A 13,899-nucleotide genomic window follows, 5' to 3' on the forward strand; every position below is an offset into this window, starting at 1 on the left:
TGTGGACACACATACATGAGTGAGTGCACACAGAGAGACGAGGGAGAGAGGGAGGGGGTGGTAGGGATACAAAGTGGAAGAGAGTAAGGGAGAGGAGCAAGAAGGAGAGAGAGGGACAGAATATATCAAATAAATTCATCTTCTTGTCTAGGAGCAGATGACAGGAATCTGTCAGAGTTGTACAACCATGCTCAGATCTTTGAGAGCTCATAGAATTAAGAAAAGACAGAAAGAGTTAGCTTTGAGCTGCCATTAATCCTGAGGCTGAAATAAAGATGGAGGCTTAGAAACAAAAATTTATGAAAATTTTCCAAATAGGGGGAAAAGAACTCTTTTCATCCTAGTGAAAGGTCATTCATCTGGCTTCCACTAATTTGGGATTAAAAAATAATAATAATGGATGAAGGAAGACTATATCTTGTTATCACAAGTTTGTGGAAAAGAAGAGTTGCTGAACTAATTAAGCACCTTCATGCTGGTGGAAGGGGTGGGAGATGAGGAAAGGACTTGTTTGACTTAGTTAAAAGACGTTTTTCCAGTTCTCTCCTAGACTTCTTTGGAAAGCTTATTAAACTAATTATAAGCCATTTTTGTCCTCCCTTTCCTTTTGCAAATATTTGGGAGTATTAAGGCTTCATTTAAAAATCTAGAATTCCGACTTTTCACTATCTTAAATTCCTTTCCACTCCTCAGTTGGAGCCAGGAAAGGACTGCGATTTCAAAACCCGCAAAGTACTGACTTTTTTCCTGGGGTGTGTGTGTGTGTGTGTGTGTGTGTGTGTGTGTGTGTGTGTGTGTGTGTGTATTAAATAAATAGCCTCAAGCTATGGAGGAAAGAAATAACAAAGAGTATTGCTTCTTTTAAAAAAATGTATTTCAAACTCCAAAGCTGCACACTTTTCCTTAGGACATGTTGCCTCTAAATTGAAAATAACTATCAACTGATAGGTTTCAAAAATTCAAAAGCTTCAGAAATAATTCATCTTTATCAACTACTTAAGTGTCTGTGAATTAATAAAAATAGTTTTTTTAAAAATGTAGGTAGTATTTGTAAGAAACCCAACTGGAAACAACCTTAGTTTTAGAAACAAAGAATAGACTAATGTTTGTCAAGGGCTGCAAATGTATACTGCAGGGGTGGTAAGTGTCATAATAATGAGGACATACCGCAGAGGTCCTTCAGATGATGGCATTAATCAGTAACAGGATCATAGGGGTGATACTTGGACTTAATATGATGACAATATCTAGATTAACATGTTCAGTTAACTATAAATCAACTCAGAAATCTCAGTGAATGAGTTCTGTCAAGGTCACTGTGCTATCATAGTAGAATTTTTATAGGATTATATCACAGTAGATGATATCATAGTACAATATCTATGCTTTCATAATAGAATTTTACAAAATTATACCATAGTAGATAATATAACAGTAGAATATACGATACCATAGTACAATTTTACAAAATGTTACTACAGGGGAAAACTGGAGAAAGAGTGAACTGGATGTTGGCACAGTGACTTTTTGGATGTATATATATATATAATAGACAGTGTGTAGTGAGAAGATTGACCCATAACTCAAATGTATGCTCTCTAATCTAATGAACATTTTTTTCAAAAGATGTATGTGTAATGTGCTGGTTATTTTTAAGTAGTCCATCTACGACTAAGAGATAGCATTTTAAGACTTTCAGCTCAAAGAGACCATTCCCAAGGGACGGCACAGGTCACTGATCCTGGCAGAATGCAAGAGAATGGGAGTGTGCTGTGAAATTGGAAGGAGCAGATTTCACGGTTGGGGGGCCTTTCACTTCAGGCTGGAACTTTGCAGGTCCTTCGGTTTTAAGATAGGAGAATAAACTCTACTCTCAAAGATGTGGCTACAGGTTCCAATAGGTTCCAGCTGAAAATGTCTATGGAGGAGTTGTTGGGCTCTGTGAAAAATGAAAGTGTAGGTACTCGTTTTCAAAATAAGTGGGAATTGAAGACAGTAAAAACAGAACATTAAACCAGACACAGCCCCCAGGAGTACATTCCTATATGACTATACACGTCTTGCCCTCAGATACCATTTATTATAAATCCCTACTACAACAACTGAAAGGCAGACCATTACTTCTTTCTCAGGCCTATGTGGCTCTTTGAGGCTTATTCACTATGTAGACATTAATAGTGTTGGAAATTCCTACAGATTTTTTAGCACTAGCTGTTTTGTTTAGTTTAGTTTAGCTTAGTTTAATTTACTTTAGTTTAGTTTAGCTTAGTTCAATTCAACTTAGTTCAGTTCAGTTCAGTTCAGTACATTTTAACTCAGTTCAGTTCCGTTTAAAGAGTTCTGGTTGTTATCTCAGAGGATGTGAGTTTGGTTCCCAGCATCTATATGGTACCTAACAACAATCCACACCTCCAGAATCATGGGATCTGATAGCCTCTTGTAGCCCCAAGAGGCACTACACAAATGTGGTACACACCTTTACATTCAGGCAAAACATTAGTGCACATAAAATAAAAATCTCAAAACAATGGTTTTTAGAAATCCCTTGTGATAACCCCTACCAAGAAGATATCTGCAATTGGACACCAATTTACAAAGAAAATTTCGTTTTCTTCAATGGTGCCTCAGTTGTCATATTAACTATTCTTCAGGGTAAGCCAATGCCCAGCAGTACATGGCTAACACAAAAGGCACTCAGTGAACTCTTTGCTTCATATTGCTTTGTTTGGTAAGTTTTTTTTGTCTTATTGGTCTTTTGCATGTTATGGTTTCTGATTTAGTGTGTGTGTTTCTTGTGGTTTTTCTTTTTTGTTTTTTAATTTTTGTTTGACTTTTACTGTGAGAGAAAAGGAGAGCATGGAGTTGCCTTGAGGGGCTGGCCTGGGAGGAGTTGGGGTGGGGAAAAGAGTTTTCAGGATTACTGTATGATTTCTTTTCAAAAACAAAACTCCCTGGTGATAGACAAATGAGACTGCAGCCACACTCCTAGCTCAGGGCAATTCTCCGAAAACTAAAAATCTCTAAGCATGACACAACAAGCAAGTACAGGACTCAAGGGTACGGGGAAAACACAAGCAACCCAAGCCCCCAAGGCCTTGAGGAACTATGCCGTTTTAACTATCTGAGTTTGTTTTTTAGAGACATATTATGTCTTTCACACAAGATGCTGTAGAAGCCTCCAATCTGAAACTTTCTGTAGACAGAATAAAAATATTCCAGAGAAAGTTTTCCCTCTAGCTACACAACTAGGAAAAGAATAAGCTAACAAAAGAAAACAATTTATGTCAGTACCCACCCTAATGCAACTGACCATCAGTGAAATGAGTGCATGCCACTCCTGTGGGGTTCCATGGCCTGAGTTTGGCATGCATATGCCCTACCTGTAATACACTCAGTATTTTAATCTGCCTACAAGAGTAGTACAGCCGAGAGCTGAGCCTCTACCTCCATGCAGCTGCAAAGACAGTAAACAGCGTGATGAAGGTTGGGGCTAACCGTTTCTAATATTTAATAACCAATTCAGGCCCTCTAAAGCAACAGGATCCATGCATGTATGAACTCACAGAGACTGAGGCAGCATGCACAGGGCCTCCATTAGTCTGCACCCAATGGGGTTCAAGTGCCAAAAGAAGTGATCACAGGCCCACATTCCTAATTCTATCTCTGATTGATAATCATTTGCAAATGAAAATTTAGTTTTCTGCCTGGTGGTAGTGGCACACTCCTTTAATCCCAGAACTCAGGAGGCAGGAGCAGGTGGATGTCTTTGAGTCTGAGGCCAGCCTGGTCTACAAATCGAGTTCCGGGATAGCCAAGGTTACACAGAGTAATCCTTGTTCAGAAAAAGGAAGGAAGGAAGGAAGGAAGGAAGGAAGGAAGGAAGGAGGGAGGGAGGGAGGGAGGGAGGGAGGGAGGGAGAAAGGAAGGAAGGAAGGGAGGGAGGGAGGGAGGGAGGGAGGGAGGAAGGAAGGAAGGGAAAGAAAGAAAGAAAGAAAGAAAGAAAGAAAGAAAGAAAGAAAGAAAGAAAGAAAGAAAGAGAGAGAGAGAGAAAGAAAGAAAGGAAGGAAGGAAGGAAGAAAGAAGAGAGAGGAGGAGAGGAGAGAAGAGAAGAGAAGAGAAGAGAAGAGAAGAGAAGAGAAGAGAAGAGGAAAGAGAAGAAAAGAAAAGAAAAGAAAAGAAAAGAAAAGAAAAGAAAAGAAAAGAAAAAAAAGTAAAAAGAAAATTGAGTTTTCTCCAATAGGGTCACACTAGGGAAACAAACAAGTCCTTAGGATGGACTGCATGCCTTGACTAGATGGCAACAGAAAACAAACTCAATGGTGTCTTCAGAGCTCTCTTGTTTCAGTTTCATGGCAAGGTTTTTTCTTTTTTTTTCTTAAAAATTTTATTATTTAATGCATTTTATACATCAAACATATTAAATAATATTGAGTATTTTGAGAATCAAGTAATACACAAAAATTTGTTTAACTTTTATATTAATATCCCTTCATACCCTAAAATTATCATTAATGAACATTTAATACTATCCATAACTGAGGATCCTATATCTAATGTTTAGTACTAAATTGTTTCAAAACATACAAAATATTCTTTGTGAATTAAGCATAGTAAAAAAGCATAGAATATTACAAATGAATCATTAAGAAATATATTCAAAAGCCCTTATATGATACCACCTGACATAGTGAGAGAGTATTTAAAATGCATTATATATCCATGTACATTGTCTAACTATAAGTTTACTTTAAAAAGATTATCAGTGTTTCTAGGAGAGAAATTATTTAATCAGTAAGTATATTTAAAAATTTCAGAATAGCAAAAACTCTTGGAAGTTAAACATTAAGAAAATGCTCATTTCAAGCACAGTGAGAAAAAAATATCAATTTTTAATTATAATTATAATAATTCCATGATATTTGTAACTATTAATTTTCAACAAACGGAATAATTATTTTAAGATATGTTTTGTTGTTATGTCTCCATTTTCATTTCTGATTTTATTAATTTGGATACTGTCTCTGTGCCTTTTGCTTAGTCTGGCTACCTGCCCTCAGTATATCTGACTGGAGCCTGTCCTTCCTGTGATCCTGGTTGTGTCCAAACTCCTCAGAATCCAGCTCCCTCTGTGATCCTGTGATTCTGGGATCCAGGATCCCAGGTTTTTTTCTTTTTAAAAAATTCTGCAATCTACAGCAAACCAGTAGCCAACATCAAAGTAAATGGAGAGAAGCTGGAAGCAATCCCACTAAAATCAGGGACTAGACAAGGCTGCCCACTTTCTCCCTACCTTTTCAACATAGTACTTGAAGTATTAGCCAGAGCAATTCGACAACAAAAGGAGATCAAGGGGATACAAATTGGAAAAGAGGAAGTCAAAATATCACTTTTTGCAGATGATATGATAGTATATATAAGTGACCCTAAAAATTCTACCAGAGAACTCCTAAACCTGATAAACAGCTTCGGTGAAGTAGCTGGATATAAAATAAACTCAAACAAGTCAATGGCCTTTCTCTATACAAAGAATAAACAGGCTGAGAAAGAAATTAGGGAAACAACACCCTTCTCAATAGTCACAAATAATATAAAATATCTTGGCGTGACTCTAACTAAGGAGGTGAAAGATCTGTATGATAAAAACTTCAAATCTCTGAAGAAAGAAATTAAAGAAGATCTCAGAAGATGGAAAGATCTCCCATGCTCATGGATTGGCAGGATCAACATTGTAAAAATGGCTATCTTGCCAAAAGCAATCTACAGATTCAATGCAATCCCCATCAAAATTCCAACTCAATTCTTGAACGAATTGGAAGGAGCAATTTGCAAATTTGTCTGGAATAACAAAAAACCTAGGATAGCAAAAAGTCTTCTCAAGGATAAAAGAACTTCTGGCGGAATCACCATGCCAGACCTAAAGCTTTACTACAGAGCAATTGTGATAAAAACTGCATGGTACTGGTATAGAGACAGACAAGTAGACCAATGGAATAGAATTGAAGATCCAGAAATGAACCCACACACCTATGGTCACTTGATCTTCGACAAGGGAGCTAAAACCATCCAGTGGAAAAAAGACAGCATTTTCAACAATTGGTGCTGGCACAACTGGTTGTTATCGTGTAGAAGAATGCGAATCGATCCATACTTATCTCCTTGTACTAAGGTCAAATCTAAGTGGATCAAGGAACTTCACATAAAACCAGAGACACTGAAACTTATAGAGGAGAAAGTGGGGAAAAGCCTTGAAGATATGGGCACAGGGGAAAAATTCCTGAACAGAACAGCAATGGCTTGTGCTGTAAGATCGAGAATCGACAAATGGGACCTAATGAAACTCCAAAGTTTCTGCAAGGCAAAAGACACCGTCAATAAGACAAAAAGACCACCAACAGATTGGGAAAGGATCTTTACCTATCCTAAATCAGATAGGGGACTAATATCCAACATATATAAAGAACTCAAGAAGGTGGACTTCAGAAAATCAAATAACCCCATTAAAAAATGGGGCTCAGAACTGAACAAAGAATTCTCACCTAAGGAATACCGAATGGCAGAGAAGCACTTGAAAAAATGTTCAACATCCTTAATCATCAGGGAAATGCAAATCAAAACAACCCTGAGATTCCACCTCACACCAGTCAGAATGGCTAAGATCAAAAATTCAGGTGACAGCAGATGCTGGCGAGGATGTGGAGAAAGAGGAACACTCCTCCATTGTTGGTGGGAGTGCAGGCTTGTACAACCACTCTGGAAATCAGTCTGGCGGTTCCTCAGAAAACTGGACATAGTACTACCGGAGGATCCAGCAATACCTCTCCTGGGCATATATCCAGAAGATGCCCCAACAGGTAAGAAGGACACATGCTCCACTATGTTCATAGCAGCCTTATTTATAATAGCCAGAAGCTGGAAAGAACCTAGATGCCCCTCAACAGAGGAATGGATACAGAAAATGTGGTACATCTACACAATGGAGTACTACTCAGCTATTAAAAAGAATGAATTTATGAAATTCCTAGCCAAATGGATGGACCTGGAGGGCATCATCCTGAGTGAGGTAACACATTCACAAAGAAACTCACACAATATGTATTCACTGATAAGTGGATATTAGCCCCAAACCTAGGATACCCAAGATATAAGATATAATTTGCTAAACACATGAAACTCAAGGAGAATGAAGACTGAAGTGTGGACACTATGCCCCTCCTTAGATTTGGGAACAAAACACCCATGGAAGGAGTTACAGAGACGGAGTTTGGAGCTGAGATGAAAGGATGGACCATGTAGAGACTGCCATAGCCAGGGATCCACCCCATAATCAGCATCCAAACGCTGACACCATTGCATACACTAGCAAGATTTTATTGAAAGGACGCAGATGTAGCTGTCTCTTGTGAGACTATGCCGGGGCCCAGCAAACACAGAAGTGGATGCTCACAGTCAGCTAATGGATGGATCATAGGGCTCCCAATGGAGGAGCTAGAGAAAGTAGCCAAGGAGCTAAAGGGATCTGCAACCCTATAGGTGGAACAACATTATGAGCTAACCAGTACCCCGGAGCTCTTGACTCTAGCTGCATATATATCAAAAGATGGCCTAGTCGGCCATCACTGGAAAGAGAGGCCCATTGGACTTGCAAACTTTATATGCCCCAGTACAGGGGAATACCAGGGCCAAAAAGGGGGAGTGGGTGGGCAGGGGAGTGGGGGTGGGTGGATATGGGGGACTTTTGGTATAGCATTGGAAATGTAAATGAGTTAAATACCTAATAAAAAATGGAAAAAAAAAAATTCTACCTTAGCCTAGCAGTAGTGGTTCACGCCTTTAATTCCAGCACCGAAGAGGCCGAGGCAGGTGAATCTCTGAGTTCAAGGCCAGCCTGGTCAAGAGAGTGAGTTCCAGGACAGCCAGCACTACACAGAGGAACTATATCTTGAAAAACCTAAATAAATAAATAAATAAATAAATAAATAAATAAATAAATAAATAAATGGCTTATTTTTATGTATATGTAATTTCCTCTGTTTCTGCCCTATGTGTCTTTCATGTATATATTATGGCTTCCAAGTTAGTGATTTATGGGCTTCCTTAGTGTGTGAAGAAGTGAGTCTTTGACTCTTGTGTCTTCCCTTGGGTCTTTTTCCTTCTATTTGTTTGTTTTGTTTTCTCTTGTTATATTATATTATACTTCATCTTATTACTATCCCTTAGAAGCCTGTTTGTTTTCTAATCAGAGACAGAAAGGTGATGGATGTAGATGTCAGGGAGGTAGGGAGGACTTGGAAAGAACAGAGGGAAAGGAAGCCATAGTCAGCCTATACTATGTAAGAAAAATTACATTCTTTTCAATAAAGAAATATTTTTTAAAATAGAAAATCTTAGCAAAAAACCAAAAAATCCAAATTAGCCAAAAGCAATATATATATATATATTTTTTTTTTCAAGAAGCTTCGTAAACCTCAAACAAAATAAACCTAAGGAGAGGGTAGATTTCAGTACTAGAATGTGAGATAGCATGCAGAAGGGTAAAACTAAAAAGTGAATGACCAAGGCAACATATAGAAGAAAAAAATGGTGGATGGGTTAGAATTTGTGATGGAGGTGCTCGGTGGTAGTCTGTGATGAATGGCTGGAGGAACAGCTGACTGCTCACAGTGTAATCATGAACAGGAAGCAGAAAGGCTGAGTTCAAAATTCTTTTAAAATCCTTCCTCTACCAAGGCCACACCTTACAATCTCCCCCCTCCCAAAAGCCACCAAATGGGAAGGAATGTTCATGTGCAGAGGTAAACTCCCACTATTCCCCTTGCCAAATACCAATGCTCATATCACTATAATCACAAAATATAATAAAAAAGAAAAGAAACCCATGCCATGGTAAATGAAAATTAAATTTCTCAAAACTAGAAGTTATAGAAGCCTTGATCCAAAGGAGAATCTACATACATATTAGTATATTAGTCACCTTTTCGTTTATTCTGCATTCATTATGTCCTCAAACATTCATGATCTAAGGACCCTCTGGATCTTGGAGATAGAGACAGACAGTTTGTGTCTTCAAGAATCAACCTGCCTTTTTAAAAAATTTGAATAGTTGTCTCTATGATTTTAAATTACATGAATATGTCTGTGTCAGAGTATGTGCATGTGAGTTCAGGGACCTTCTGAGTTCAGGCAAGGGTGTTGGATCCTCTGGAGTTAGAGGCACAGGTGGTTGTGCACGGGCTGACATGGGTGCTAGAAACAGTGCTCAGAACTGTTGCAAAAACAGTGATCATTCTGAACCATTGAGCCTCTTTTAGTTTTAACTTTTAAATATTTATTTATTTATTTATTTATCTATTTATATATGTATGTATGTATGTATGTATGTATGTATTTGTTTATTTATTTATTTATTTGCAATGACAAGACATGCAGAAACAAAGGAAAACATGTGTGGTGATCAGCTCTCCTCTACCAGGTAGTTCATTGGGATTGAACTTGGGACTTCAGCCTTGGTGGAAAGTGCTTTTATCTACGGAGCCATCTCACTACCTCAACAGTATTCTTTAAAGATGGACTTCTTCAACTCATCACTACTCACCTATTTACTCATATCCTTGATCTTTACCAATGAGAAAATTGATTTCTCTGAGTAGTGACAGTCGAAAAGTGTCCACACACATGGCAAATGACATCTGGAGAGGAATAGTCCCCATTGAGAATCACTATTTTAGGATAAAAATGGCAGAATATTAGGACTGCCTTGGTAGAAGAAAGTCCTTTGATTTCTTATTGCTTTCACAGTCCCTTCAGAGCTACCTTTACTAAACTTTCAGCCTTACTTTATGCTGCCTGGCTGAAGCTCACACTATATTACACTAAATTATCTCTTTCCAGACAATTTTTCATGTTCTCCTTTTCCATCCTGACTGTCTTTCCCTGGTTAAATGCCTTAAAGGTGTAGAGCTCATTTCAGATCTTTACTTGATTTTTTTTTGTCTTTATTTTGAAGGCAGGGACTATGTCACATTCATCTTTGTAACTCCACTGCTCAAGACTGAAGGAATGACCATATCACATATAAAATTTCTTCCTGATCCACAAGAAGACACAGAAATTTAAAAAAAAGGATGGAGTTTCTTAGCTCTCTGATTGCTTCTATTCTCTTGGGAGAAATGGAAAAGAAACAGAAAGGTGATATTCTCATTTTATGCAACTCATTTCCTAGTAGAATTAAGTGTGACTGTGCAGACGGTACCTTAAAAAAACAGTAGAGCATGTGAGGAGGAAAAGCAGGTAAAGATGGAGTTGGAGAACATGAGACACAGGATGCTCAGCACACAATGAATAAACCAGGCTTGATTCTTTCCTAGTAAAGAACAAAGATAAAAGAAAGAATACAAGAAAGAATACAAGTGCAATAGCATCTTTAAACTTCTAAGTGAATTAGTGGGTGAACAGCAGCTCCCTGTACCAACTGATCCGATACTCCAGACAAAGGGAGAAAACTCCCCCTTAGGACTTTTGATTAAGCCTACAGACATTTCCCATCTATCATGGGGCATAGGTTTCTCCAGTGTTGTCTAGCTTAGTTGTCACCTCAATAAGCTAGATCTCTTTGAAGCAGAGCTAATCTGCAAACTCAGATTTTCTCATGCAGGGCCTGGCTACTTGTGGCATGCTGCCACGGTTTGGGATATCTGAGCCTTCAAAATAAACTTTCTTCTTCTTTCATATGTTCCATTTGTCCCTCTTTAGAGATTCTGACTTCCTGAGACATCCCATCGTTAAGGGCATAGACACCTATAGAAGAAGGTCATCTACCAGTGCTTCTGAGATTATTGTGGTCATATACCTAAAGTTTCCTTACGTGCCAGGGACATCTCTTTGAGGAATATGTGAGTCTTGAACTGGGCCTTTTAGAGAACAAAAAGGTCCTTGAGGTAGAGTTTTACAGTTTGAACTCATGGGGAAATGTGGTTTCGTTTGCGATGGGTTTCAGAGTCCATGCTGATAAACAATGGGTCATCTGACAGGACAGCCTAAATGTGCAGTAGGTTTACATGAGTTCTGTAAGCTGGTATGTGGAGACAGGAGCCTGTCCAGCCAAATATAGCTGTAAAGACGCCATAGATTCGTTGGCTGGGCATCTAGGAATCCTGCCACTGGGTGGGGGTGGGGGTGTAGAATTTAAATGTTTCTGTTAAGTTCCTCTGAAATAGACATGCTAAGCAAGATCTATCCAAGGCAAAGTATGTAGCCTGGGTTCCTTCCTCTCTATTGATTACCCTCACCTTTTCTAGCTTCCTTCTGTCCTCCTACACAAAGAGCCTTTGCCTTTTGTCACTGAAGAGATATTTCTCCAAGACAACCTTCCATAGGAAGCATCTTTTTCCCTCTGCCCTTGTCCTTTTTCGTCTACCCACACAATATCACTTTTTTTTCTCACATTACCATGCTCTAATAATGCTGAAATCTGAAATGAGGACATACGATGCCTTTGCTAGAAGTGTGTTTGTGTGGAGGGGGTTGACAGGAGACTTGAAGTTTGGAGATGGGGGTGGTGAGGACAGGGTGAACAAGAGGGTAGGGGTGGAAATCTGAGAAGGTGGACTTTTGGTGACCTTTTCATAAGGATAGCCTTACTTATTTATGAAAAATTTTACCACCACCCATTATTTGGGCAACCTTGTCCCTTCATTCCAGGATCTAGCCAGAAAGAGCTACCTTGATTAAAAAGCACTTCTCTGTGGAGAAAACTCCCCATTTGATTTGGGAATAGAAAATCTGCCCATGCTGTCGAGGACCCCACAGAACTGACCCTGCTGCTGTTCGAGCTCATTTCACAGTTCCCTTGGACACTAAAATTAACAGATGGGACACTTCAGTCAGGGGCACAGTTGTCAAAAACCACAGTTTAAATCAGTCACAGACAACTGTTTCATTCCCCACACTTGCCTGGGTGTAACAACTGCAAGAATGTCTCTGCTTAAATTACACCCAGTGACAGCATAGGGAGAGAGACATGTCTAGGCTTCGTTCATTTGCTGTCCTTTCTGAGCTTCTTTTAGAGCAAGGACCAGCAGCTTTTCCACCATATTGGGCCAAGCTTCTGACACAGGCTCTTTTTATCAAACCAGCGCCTGTGGCTTTATATATGGAAACAATGGTAATGTGGGAGATGAGAGTCGCATGGAAGAGAATGTAGTGGGCGATTAGTACCTAGTGACAGAGTAGAACTGGTTGACAACTGGTCAAAAGAAATGATGAGAAAGTTCTTCTACTTGTCATTCCTAACCTATGTTTCTGCAATAATTGTTCTCCAGCTCTTTAGTAATGCAGTGTATCATTCATTCAGGCATTCAGGGATTCAGGCATTCAGGCATTCAGGCATTTGTTGAATAGCCACTGTGTGTAAAATGCTGAAGACACAGAGATGGATAAGCCACTCTTCTTTTAGGGAGTTTACAATCCAGTTTCTATTCCTAGTAACCGAATTATTCATCTTGCCTAGAAGTCACTATGATTCATTTCACTAGATTTGGTTGATGCTAGACACCACACTGGACTGATTGGTTGTATACAGAGCTACAGAGAAAAACTCAGATGTGGTCCCTTGCCTCAAAAGCTGCTAGTAGAGTGACACAGACAGAAACAGTTGTGTGTTCTCGTGGATTTAGTGTGACTAAGGTGTGTTTGGCTTAGATGAGGTTCTAAACAAATTCTAACTTACTGATCTAGAAGATAGACGCCTCAGATTTGAGGAGGGTTGAGCCTGAGGATAAGGCAGATCGTCACGTATGAGGTTCTTGCAGCAGTAGGAGGCGGATAAACACGAGTTATTTTTCTTTAGGGAATTCTCTCTTTCATCATGTCATGCACATAGGAAAAACGAACTGAAGATACTGAAAAGGTAGTGAAATGAACCAGAGAGACCTCAACTGAGTCCACCGCTCATGTGGTTTAGGAGTTTGGGTGTTTCTTTAAGCTGATAGTCATCCTTTCAATTTGCTGTCACCTTGGATTGGCAGCACTGGAGCTGGGGGCTCTGAAGGTCATAAGTAGTGCTCTCAAGCAGGTTCTCACTGTTAAGGAAATCTAATAGGAATCATATACTCAGCCAAGACAAAGCCACAGAGAGCTCAGTAAGCTATCATGTTTCTTTGCTTTTCACTGAAATTGTATTAGCTCTCTGCGGTTATCTCATATGGATTAGAAGCTGGGTGAGGAAAAAATGTTGGGAAAATGAATTATTCTGTAATAAGTGTAGCTTTAGCAGATACAAATTTTTCCAAATGTGGTGCTGCTCACAGGGGAAAAAATAATAAAGAAAAAGATCCTTGGTGGTGAGGAGGTTGGAAATCACTAGCCTTCTCGTCTGGATGCCAAAGTTTGGCTGCAGATTCAAAGAGTATGACCACAGAATCCTGGGATTATTGGCATCTGACACCCCTGATGTGGTTCCTGTTGGAAAAGTAAATACGCTGTCTCCCCAGCTTTCTAAAGTGTTATACATTAACCTGCTTACAAAGCTCCATTCATGGGGGGACAGGTTTTTTTTGGATCGTGGTTTACTGTGTTTTTGTGCCTGCAGTGAAAGAACATTTCAGAGGAAGCACAGGCTTGCCTCAAGTCCACAAAGCTATGCTATTGCCGGACAAGCACAGAGCTCCTTATAACTTACAGAGCTGGAACAAGCTGTCCACACCTCTCCCCTTCTCATTGATGCCATTCATCAAGTACCTCTGAACAGGCTTGTTCCGTGAGCACACACAAAACAGACCAAGAGTAAACACTGGGTGTAAGGGAGATAGAACTCTGTAGAAGATAGGGTGATTGGAAGGAAGCTAATTGGAAAGTCGTTTCCATCCTTTCCATAGCCTGAAGATTATTTTGAAAGAGTCTTAG

This window comes from Mus musculus, chromosome X, assembly GCF_000001635.26.
Source record: "Mus musculus strain C57BL/6J chromosome X, GRCm38.p6 C57BL/6J".
NCBI classification, from domain to species: Eukaryota; Metazoa; Chordata; class Mammalia; order Rodentia; family Muridae; genus Mus; species Mus musculus.